Below are 11704 nucleotides of genomic sequence, written 5' to 3' on the forward strand. Positions count from 1 at the left end.
AAATGAAACAATCGATTTCTTTGCAGAAATATTACTCCAAGGAATAAGAGAAACCGTATCCCTCCTGGATAAAAAAAAAGAACTCTGATTTAATGCAGGGCCACGTATTTTCTTTTTCGCTCGCTTTGTGCGCAGCGTTATGACAGAACGCATCTCCGGCTTGCAGCCTGCACAGTAGTGTGTGTGTGTTGTATTTTATTCTGCCGAATGCCTGTGACTTGACCCTTAACTTCTCTCTCACGACAATGTTGGCTGAAGTCTGCTTCCCTTGCAGCTGCCTCGCCCCAACTCTCCGGCCAAGTCTTGCCGGCGTCCCCTTCTTTCACGGCAGCAGCAGCAGTCGGAAGATTTCATTTTCAACGTCATCATCGTCATCATCAGCAGACATTATTTATCCACTGTTGGTTGAAAGTCTTCTCAAGTCGTCGCCACCCCACACATGAGTGGATGTAATCGCTCCGCCTGCTACAATGGATGTCCTACTGCCAGGCATATTTTCCTCCTTCGGCTGCAATTTCGTGTTTCGTCTCGACCACCGGCAATCATTAAATCAGGATCTTTATTTATCTTGGAGAAATACGGTGAAATACGAAGCTCCCTTTTTGAACAGACATCCAGTAGTGGCGGGTCACACATTCACAACAGTGGGCTGTGTCTGGCTTGCGTATGATCTCTAATCCGTGCGTTCCTCTTGTTGTAATTCCAAGATTGCATCTCTCCATGCGTCTTTGCGCCCTCTTCAGATGGTGTTCCCTTTTGATTGCGTCGGCGTTCACGTGTTATAGGTCTGTACGTCATTGCAGGTGATGCGCACCGATCAAACACCTTCTGCTTCAAGCCGCCAGTCATCGTACGGTGGCTGATGATGGAGACCGGACAAACTTCTTCCATTGCTAGGTTTATTTTGAGGAGCGTCAGTTTGTCTGTGTTTCCAGTTACCGTTGCAACTTCACGTCTCTTTCCGCATGATGACCCGGGTCAAGGCGCGACAGCCAGCAGAGTGCAACACAGACGTCATGTACAGGACGAAGGCATTCAATTTCCCAGCGGAGTCAAACGCAACTTTCAAAACGTTGAAAAAAAAAACGCACGTCCTAAACAATTCAAAGCAAACCCTAACAAAGCACTCCTCCGCACAGCCCCCTTGCAATTCCACTGCTGGATGAACGAAGGCCTCCCCGCTCCGTGGAACGTATTTGACCATACTTCACCTTGGCGATCAATGCGGGTTGGTGAAGGCAGTGGAGGTTAAACGTGGGTAGCGCAGAAGTCCAGTGCAACAATGGCCGTTGTTGTTATTGCACTGCTTGCTCTACTGCCCCCAAAGAGCGTAGTCGCGCAGCCTATCGCACCTGTTATTCGTGGATGTCACCCATCAAGCAACGTCCACTTGCCTTCCTGCATCATGACGGGATCGGGCGCATTCCACGGCGATTGTGTGCGAGGCAAGGGACGCGCTGAGAGGCCTCTCCGTGACGGCTCGCAAGCACGAACCCCAGCGCCGGTAGAGATCCCACGTCTGGGGCCCCTTTCTCATCCCCCCACCGCCCCCCACCCCCTGCGCTCCTAGCAGCTCTGGGGGTTCGTAGACACCGGGGTCTTTGAGCCGAGATGGAGCGATGAGCGTCTGATAAAATGAGTGCGTTGTTTATGATTAATGGCCCCCTTATTTTCCTTCTCTGCGGAATGCATTAATGCCTGGGCACTGCGTTACATCGTGCATAGTTTTGGGTCATTTCCGATCAAAAATGCCAAGAAGTTTTACTCGATAATGTTTCACGACGATGCGTCTGAAACTTTTTTTTTGCAAGCAGCCATACGGCTGCTCGCGGCTGATATTCGGAAGAGTGATTCGATTGTTGTCACGGCTAAGGGAAGAACAATGTCAATCATCCACACGCATGCACCCGTGCACACGTGCACGCTCATTCTTGTACGAGTGTCTGAACGCAGGGATGTGCCTATGTTGACTCAGCCTAAGGTGAGTACTCGGCCTAAGTTGAGTACTCGGCGATGAAGACGATCGGTGATGAAGACGATCAACGATGAAGACGTAAGAAGCGTGGCTGGGCGTAGGCGATGCTCCAACTCGTGTCATGATAGTCTTGAACGTGTGCTCGCAAACAGCACGTGGCTCCACGAGTCGATCCCGTCTACAATTGAGCTGTCTTGCACGCGTGCTGTGCTCGAGAGAGAGAGAGTAAACTAACCTCGGCACTGGGCGAGGTGCCACTAGATTCGATCGCAAGGCACTGAAACGTGAGCGAATGCCAGGAGGTTGTGATGCCAATGTAAATGGAGTACAAAGCCAGACTTTAACAAAAAGTTTAGAAAAATCTGTTCACGGCATGAAACAGCCATCCCATGGCGATGCCACTGTATGGCAATATTGTAATATCGACATGTCGTTTGTTCCTTGATGTGCATGATTTGGGATCGTGAGTTAATTCGATCATTGATTACCTTTGCATCATTCTAGATTTGAAGTTTTCGTGACTGCGAGGATCCATACTCTTTGGTTCTTTCGGTAAAGTCACGTAGGTGAAAAAACAATAATTAAAAAAGAACTAAATTAATCACGACCTTTAATTTAGTTATTTATATTTTTTCTTTTTATTATTATTTTTTTTCACCTACGTGACTTTTCCGAAATAACCAAAGAGTATGGTACATTTGCATCATTTGTATTGCCATGTTCGTATTGTTTGTCATGTTTGTTTTGTGCCACTTGTACAGTTTTTCCCTCCTCACCTTGTCAATGATATTGAAGATTCATACACACGATTCGATGCACGCATTAGCTCTCCTCGAGCATGTTCGGTGGGTGACTTTACCGACACGTGTATGCGCCCTGCAACGAGTAATGTCACGTGTTAGTCAAACACAATTTCATTATCATCGACGCACTAAGGCAGAAGGAAATGAGACCGCATATTTTAAAATAACGTTCTGTGTGCGTGTGTGTGTGTGCGGTTATTGGTGACAGCACGAGGTTGATGCTATCAACTCACGACACTTGGTAAACAGTTTCACTCGGAGTACTTACCCAGAGTTGAACCCAGGACCTCAGCGCTCTGTCTTGGTATTCATTCCCTGAGCCATGCAGCCAGCACAGGCAAGATATTTTTTTGCGTGAGTTGTGTCAGTGTCTCAACCTAAGGTCTTGTTTAAGTTTATTCAACAGACGTGGGGTGGTGGCTGGCCAGTGATATATTGCTGGGGCTGAACTGATTTCATTGCTCCATCTCCTCGGATGACATCCAAACAGATGCCTTCCATTTTTTGGCTACCACTCTATTATCAAACTTCTTTTCATATCGTACATTTATTTTTGGCCAAAAGTGAAAATTAAGCAATGTTTTGTTGGCGCACCACCCCCAATGCCCCATAGAGGCCTGCTGCCATTGGGAGTAAATGACATGCTGGTCGCAAAATCGACCTCAAATATTATTGGAATGTAAACCTCTGCTCCAGCCTTCAAATGCCTCCTTATCTCCTCGCCACCGCCCCTATTTCTGTCCGAAAAAACGCCCGGCAGCACAGAATAATAATAATTGTGACAAAAGCAACCGTGGTTAACAACACGTGTGCAGCCTCCCCGACGAAGCGGGAAGTATACGGGCGCGATGTGCAGACAGCGAGCGACGCTTTGGGTCGCGAGGCGTCTTTATCGACCTTCGCTCATTTGCCTCTGCGGAGACAAAATCAATGTGGATCGATGAGGGGTGCGGTGGCAGAGCTTGGCGCTGCGGTCAGCCCCACGTCGCCGTGTGGTGGTGCCGCCGTCGTCTGACGTTACCGGCCTTTTGTTAAGAGTTTGGGTGGAATAAAAAAACCGCGGCTTGTTAACGAATCGAAAATGTTTCAAGTCGATTTCGTTTAACCCGGCGGAATCGCAAAGAGACCGCGGCAGCCGCACGTGCAAGAGCGAACTGGGGTCCATGACGGTGCCAATAGGCGGTGATGGTTGCTCCTGTTATTATATTCCAATCAAGCAATTTGCGGGTAATTTTCACATTTGGAAAATGTGGACCCTGGCACCAGCCCACCATGACCCGCTCTTACGATGATGTCCGGGGATATTCAGCATCCGCCGTGAAGGAGACAGCGCGCGTATCATGACAGAGATCACGCTCGCAGTAATAATCAGGGCAGTCGCTGGATTTGAACCGCGAACCTCTGCAACGAGCGATGAACGTTTGACGGGCTGGGCCACGTGACCGCCATTCATGTATTCGTAGGAGTTGAGCGACTTACTGGTTTCAATCGGCAGTTTGCGTTTAGAGGGGTAGAGTGTGTCCAACCATGGAAGAGTAGGCCAAATACTGCCTAAAGCGGCTCTCTAGAGCTCCCTCTAGTGAAGGCCCTTCCGCCAGCAGTAGCGTGCGCAAGCAATTGCAGGGCGGCGCCTTAACCTGTTGAAGCCATCAGCGTCAAATAGCTGTCCGCATGCCACCTTGTGGCCGGGCAGCTGACGCACAACTCCATTCATCACTCCCAGCACAGAGCTTCTAAAAAAAGAAACAGACGCGCAGCCATCACGCCTCCCCGTGGTCCCCGCTTGACATTTCCTCATTATATTTTTGCCTCCCCCCCACCACCAACCACCCGCCAATTATATTCCAATTGCAATGCCATATTTAGTTTTAGCTAGGCTCGTCGCTAAGCAACCACGGGAGCAAGGGGAAGGCAGTCAGGCGGCGAGGAGCCTCGTTGTCGACTATTGCCCAAGCTTTGCAGTCCTCGATATATGAAGATGGTCCCAGCTAATGAATGAGTGTTTACGTGTGGGGGGAAACCGGAGCACCCGCAGGAGACCCACGTGTACGAGGGGGGGGGGGGGGGGTGGGCAGCACGCTACCCGTACGGCAGGGTCAGATGGAGAGTAGTCCCACACTCTGCTGTACCGCTCTGTCCCCCAAGCCCAGGGTATGGCACCCCAGGAAGGGGGTCTCCCAAACATGTGTGTGATCCACTAACACTGACTTGCACAGTGCTGGATTACATGCCTGCGCCTCCAGCACACGACTGCAGTATGCTGCTTTATGTAATTTCATGAGGCGAAGATATTTCCCTTGCAAATGTTGCTTCTCGCAGCGCATCGCCCTGCAGCAGAGATCAGTACGAGAGGATGATGCTGCTGAACTCTGGTTTCACTTTAATAGACCTCTCCAATGGGACGTGGAGCGAAACAACGGACATCATGCCCGAGAACACGTGGTACGACCTGAAAACACTTGGGAGAACTCTTCAGCAGAAGCACACGAACATACGCGGGACTTTAAGAGACCTCTTTATCCCACCCAGGACACAATGTTGAAATGCCCTGTACAGATTGTTCATCAATCAAACCAACGTCAAGCGAAAATTAAATTCTGCAAATTGAGTGAAAATCCAAATTTAGATTCAATATTTTTTGGTGCGGTTATTAAATGAGCTGCAGAGAACCTAATTGAGTTACAACAGTAAATGTGCATCAGACTCAATGTCATTCAACAACTCGCTACACTGGAGGACACGTTTAAATCACGGGCGGCTGAAATCCACACGTATGCACGTAGCATGTTGAACCTCGTTCTCACCGTGCGTAGCCAACCGTGCTAAACCGGAGGCGCAAACGCACCCAGGATCTCGGGAACTGTTGGCTCGGTGATCTAACCTCTGAGCCACCGAGTCGCCTTGCAACAGTTGACATTGGCATGCGCATGCGTCAATTAATCAACACAACGCGTGCAGCGACGGGGCTTGAAACGCTTAGTGGATCCAACCTGGCTGGGTGGCTCCCAGAGCTCGTAATGTCCTTGTCCCCGAGCGCTGAGACACAATTGCTGTGAGCCTGGGGTTCCAATCTGCGTCGCCAATCAGTATATAAACTCAATGGCGAAGCACGGTCAGTATGGATGCCCGCAACTATGTTCCACTTGCATAGAGAGCTCAATTAGGTCATCACCGGTTCTGCGCGAACGGCATTTGTACTATTCTCATCAGATCATCGGGATGCCGTGAGCGCACTCGTCTCGCGTTGGTCCAGAAATTCAATTTGTTTTAAGCGGTGTTGTAAATGTCTCGGGCCCCTCCGTGATGTGACACCGGGAGCTCGAGTGACACACGAGCCCTCGAAGGGGCATTTCTTCATGTCATGTTTTCACAGCACAATTGAGATGAGACTGATGATTAAAAGCTATTTTTAAAACATAATGCCACTGGTTTTAAAATAGAGATTTGCTTGTAATTCTCTACATAACTTAGGGTGGCCACCTGTCCAGGTTTGATCCGGACAGTCGGAAATCATTGACACAGTCCTGATCAGGAGTGAACTTTCCTCGTATGCATATTTAACTTCTTTTGCACCCTACATACCAAAACCTCATTCCAATGGCAGGAGTAAGACTCTTCAATGGAAAACCACTGTTGACTTCTCCACTAAGTGGTACATCTTTTCTCGACCTCTGACGGATGATGGGTTGAGTCAACCCCCACACATGCACACGCATAGCCTGTAACAGACTGTTGGGGCAAGTGCAGAACGGCACACGAGGCGGTGGGTGGCCAGCACCACGCCCGGCCGCCTTTGTCTCCCCAGTGGCGATGTTTACACACCGCACCAGGTACTCATTTGAGGCCGAGTCGACCTAGGTGACGCCCAGGACCGGTTCAGATAATCGTCACTGATTTTGGCCGTGAGCGGGAATTGAATTCGGGTCGCCGGGTTCGTAGCGCAGCGCGTTAACCGCTACACTACCGCTCCCCAGTATACAGTACACACGTGCACGCACACACATACATATGCACGAACACGCACAAGCGTACAGCGTTGCACATGGAAGAACACTTTCCAATGCCGTGCCAAGTATTGTATGGTCATCAGTCTTGATCTATCCACTGCTAAAGAGCCTCCCCATGCCGGCGGCCCTATCCCCCGTGGTCTTGCGATGCCATGATTCAAACCTGCTTCTGAGCAATGAGCTGATCGCATTGCTCCACCTTCACGGTGGACAATCCTCTGGGCGTGTTTCTCTCTCTCTCTCTCCTAGGCTACCATTCCATCACGAGTCTCGCGATGTGTCCTGCACGAACCAACTTTTTCTAACAGTCAATATCCACACCTCCGGTTATCACGGTTGACAACGTATGGTGCGGCAGAAGTTCGAGAGACATATACGTACGTCTCTCGAAACGTGCCATAGTTCTATGAACCCATGTTTTCCTCGTTGCGTCTCTCCGTTTAAGTCTTGAAGCAGTAGGATTGCCACCTGTCCAGCTGTTGACGAGGACAGTCCAGGAGATCTGGTGCCGTTGATGTGTCGACGTCTCTGAGAGCAAACTGCAGCACAGCCTTTGACAGACCCGGGGTCAGGAGTCGGCAACGCCGCGGCTCCGATGCAGCCCGTGACTCTTTAAGGAAACTGCTTCGTGTCGCGTCCTTTATTAAGGAGCCAACACCGGTCTCGTATTCACCACACCGGTGCATCGCGCCTCTTGAAATATTGAGGCCTGTTTTGTTGTTGTTACCGAAGAAGAATTCGAAAAAAGAGTGGCTCTTGTTATTATTTTTGTTCGCCGACCCCGTGACCTCGGCTGACTGAGGATATATTCGGGGCTTGGGTCTGTGCAAAGTAGGTGACAATCAACAATAGCCTGGCGAGCGGCTATTGTTTCACACCCTCCGTTGTCGTCCCACGTGCAGCAAGCAGGGCAAATGCGCGCTGATTGCTTTTCATTATCAAATTCGGGGTCGTTCCGAAAGTGCTCTCTCCTGCTCCCGGCTCGCGTCTGGAGAGCCGATAGTGGCAATTGAGGGTGGAAAAGTTATGCCCGCAAGGTCACATAATCAGCTGGCAAGACACAAGTCAATGCACTGCCAATGGGTATTATTTTTATTATTGCACATGCTAGCGACACGAGCCTATGTACACCGGCTCTCATGTATATTTATTTATATATGTGTGTATATATATAAAACTGGCAAAACGAAAATAGGCAGCTATTTTTTCTTTTTTTGGACAAGTATATGTTTCCATGTAAAGTAATTCCACAAGCCGCAGATACATATAAAAAGGCAGGTCATCAATGTACTGTACCGTGCACCGTTCTGTATGAAATGAAAACTATCATTTACAGACGTTTTCTTTTTTCATCCACTGCTGGATGAAAGCCTTCACCATACTTCACCTCGCTCGCTCGTGTCTGCTGGTGTGGCTGGGCAAGGCTGGTTCAGATATCACTGCTCACCGATGTTAGCAGCCTGCTAACCGATGCGACACCTTCCCATCCACTCTTCGACTCTCTCCATCTCTATGAAGTCGGTATGTTATTTCCTGGTAAGGAAAACCAAATATTTTATTTCGGGAGCATTATTTACGGAGCTCAGAGCTTCGTGCTGAACACGGTGATTCCTAAAGTCTTATCAAATTGCACGGTCACTCATGCGCAGGTGGTGACCTGCCCTTTGAAAACGCAGATAATCAATGTACGCGTATCACGGTAAGAGCCATCTAGAAAGAGAAAGAAAACCCCAACACGTAACTCAATATGACTGGAAGAGGATTAGAAGTCATGCACACTCTAAAAGGCAAAATACATTTAGCCCTGGATAATTGTTGGCGCGTTGTCGAACAGTGAACGTGCCGCTTACTCCCATGCTGGGCTTCATTTATTGGTGTAACCCGGCACACCACGTCCAGTACGCGTCTCGCTATGGCTGTGCCGAGTGGTCACGTGTCTTCTCCGGTCTACTAGTGACACGGACACTGTTTTACTCTCCGGACAGACCACGTCCAGTTTTTCTGTCGCTGTGGCGACTATTCACGTGCCTACTGCGGTGTATTTTATTTCGAGATCGATAGATGGAGGAGTACATTGGGATGGGACAATACGGGGCAAGGAACACAATCCCCCCCCCTCCTCCTTCCCCACACTGCTTTGGGCAGTGATGGAGCAAGGATTTTGATATTATCCCTCAATACATTGGATTGATGGCCGTCGTGTGCAAGCCATTGGATGTGTCATTGCATTTAGCGCACTGCGTTCTGCACGAACGGACCTGGCGACCCGGGTTCGATTCCCGCTCACGACCAATAACGGGGGCAAATATCTGAACACCGGCCTGGGACTCCCCTGGGTTGACTCAGCCTCAAATGAGCACCTGGTGCGGTGTGCAAACATCGCCACTCGCGAGACAAAGGCGGCCGCCGGGCGAAGTGCTGACCAACCACACACCCCTCGTGTGCCGTGGCGACCTACATAGGCGCTCGCTAACAGCACTTGCCCGAACGGTATGTGCAGGCTATACGGGGGTGATTCTTTGTCTCTGCTTTAGTTTATGCACGGTGAGTGGGAAGCACTCTCTGTCCTGCGGTGGTCTGCATGCAGAAAGGGCAGCAGCAGCATCAGTCGCGAGTAATGGTCGATATTTACTGAGACAAAGCCGCGTGCCCCGGCCGTCCCCACGCGCATGGTACTGTGGGGGACAGTTTGGGGAGCAGATGGCAGATACTCGTCCAATCAGCTTAAAAATGCGAGCAGAATTGTGTGTTTAAGCCCCGCCGTACGGCGAGTGCACACGAGTAATCGCGGCACGAAGATGCTTTGCATTCATTATTTGCTTATGTCCCCTCTATTTATTCTAGCCGTCGCAGGGCAACATTTGAATAATTGGAGATTGTGCTTTGCGTGCAACTCTGCATTGGCTCGTCGATTGAAATGGAGGCTCACGCTCACCGGACGTGTATCAATGCCGACACAAAAACCTTCATTTTCGGTTTAGCATATCAAGGGACCGACCACAATTGTACAATTATGAGAGGGACAATCGCGAAACAATGAAAACAAGCTGGTAAAAGAGAGAATAATAATGAATGGATTATGTAATCGAACCTCAACTCCAAATAATTCCAGAAGAATTGTCACGTGCCTGGAATGTGATGAACTTGTACGGAGCACGCATAAACACACTTGGTACTTGGGGTGCTTTAATATATGACGGCTTGGTATCTTCATCATCCACCGTGATCTATCCACTGCTGAATGAAAGCAACGATTCATCTCGCTCCTGCACCCGGTCTCCAAATGCAATGTCCACTCGGGCATGTATACACACATGGTACATGGCGTGCTTTTATAACAGAGCTTGAGTTTGACTGTGCCAACTTTTTTTTTCGACTAATGCAGCCCTTTCAGTGCGCGAACACGCGAAAATGTTCAGTCCGAGACAGCTGCGCGACATTGCACAAAGCAATGCGGGATAGGCCGTGACGTCTCCACGCAACACCGAAAGCAGAGAAGTCACGGAGGGGACACCGTTCTAAAACCACGACCGACGCAGGCTGACACGCAATCCATTCATGGGGGCTGCTTTAGCGTGGCAGCTTAAAAGGCCAGGGAGACGTGGTGCCAACCGACTGTGATGCTTTTAGACCCGACAGTCCAGTTTGGTATTTTTTTTTCTCTCCCCCTCTCTCTCTCTCGGTGGTGTGTTTTTTTTCGGAGCAGCTGTCCCGGCTGTAATTTTGACACAGACAAAATCGGGCGTTCTATGCTGCGTGCTAAGATTTACGGTCTTGCCCGCTGTTGGGGATTTTAGGAATCGGGTGGCGAGGTGAGGGCAATACGACACACCGTGGCCAGGGTTTGCCCTTGTGATGAAGGTCTACATTGCCCTCTGTCTGCTTGTGAACGATGAAGAACTCTGGGCTCCAGGCCGACGCATGATGGCCTCCGAGCCTCTGCAGCCCGAAGGAAGATACACCCCCCCCAGAGATGTCCTGAAAAGCTCCGGGTTTTACCAAGGCGTGGGGCCAATGCGCCTGCTCGATGCGTGCCCTTGTGCAGTTGCGTCCAAGGTGCTCGACGAGCCGCGGTGAGCCAAAAATAACCCACGGGGCTCTGGCAAGGTAGGCGCCCGTCCTTGTTAATCCCGTGCTCAATAGCGCCGTCCAGGAGGGAGCCTCGGTTGCACGCTTTTGAGCGATTTTTAAATGTGCGCGAACATCCGAGCGCACCGAGACTTAGGCGATGAAGTGACGCACGGCTTGGCTTGAGGTGGGGAGTGACGTACGCGGTTCGTGACCTGCAAGCTGGAGGCCAAAAGCCAGCAAACGATGGATGTTTCACGCGCTCCGACTAAGGTTGACTGCGTTTGCGCATTAGCACTGTCCAGCCATCCGTCCAAACGTGACGCACGGCACGATGACGCTCGTGAAGATGATGCAATCTGAACGAACCTACCGTGTATACAACTGTGTTGCTGTTGGAGAATCAACCCCTGCCCCCCGTGGCACGAGAGAGGCCTTCATCCAGCAGTGGATTAACAAAGGACTGCACTTTATAAATATTTGAATTTTCATATCGACATTGGCACTCCAGTTGGCCTGGCGTTTCAACGCATTCCAGCTATGGGTTGAAAGCGTTAATGCTCCGTCTGTATCACGGGAGTCACGATAACTCTAATAAAGATGAAACCAATATGAATGAAGCTGTATCGTACAATCGCTTTGCTAAAATGTATCAAAGGGGTTGGTGAACATTTTGAGACCCAAATTACTATAACAAAGGAAAACGGTTACAGCATTTTCAAAATGAGTGAACACGTGCAAGCCTAGACCGCCACGCGCTTGCATCTGCACCGCTGATTAAACGCCTTTGAATACGAGCACATGTGGGGAAGCGTTACGTAACCCCCATGCACATGCACGATTTTCCCTAA

This window comes from Lethenteron reissneri, chromosome 34 (genome assembly GCF_015708825.2).
Source record: "Lethenteron reissneri isolate LAM-NWPU_2019-01 chromosome 34, ASM1570882v1, whole genome shotgun sequence".
Classification (NCBI taxonomy): Eukaryota; Metazoa; Chordata; class Hyperoartia; order Petromyzontiformes; family Petromyzontidae; genus Lethenteron; species Lethenteron reissneri.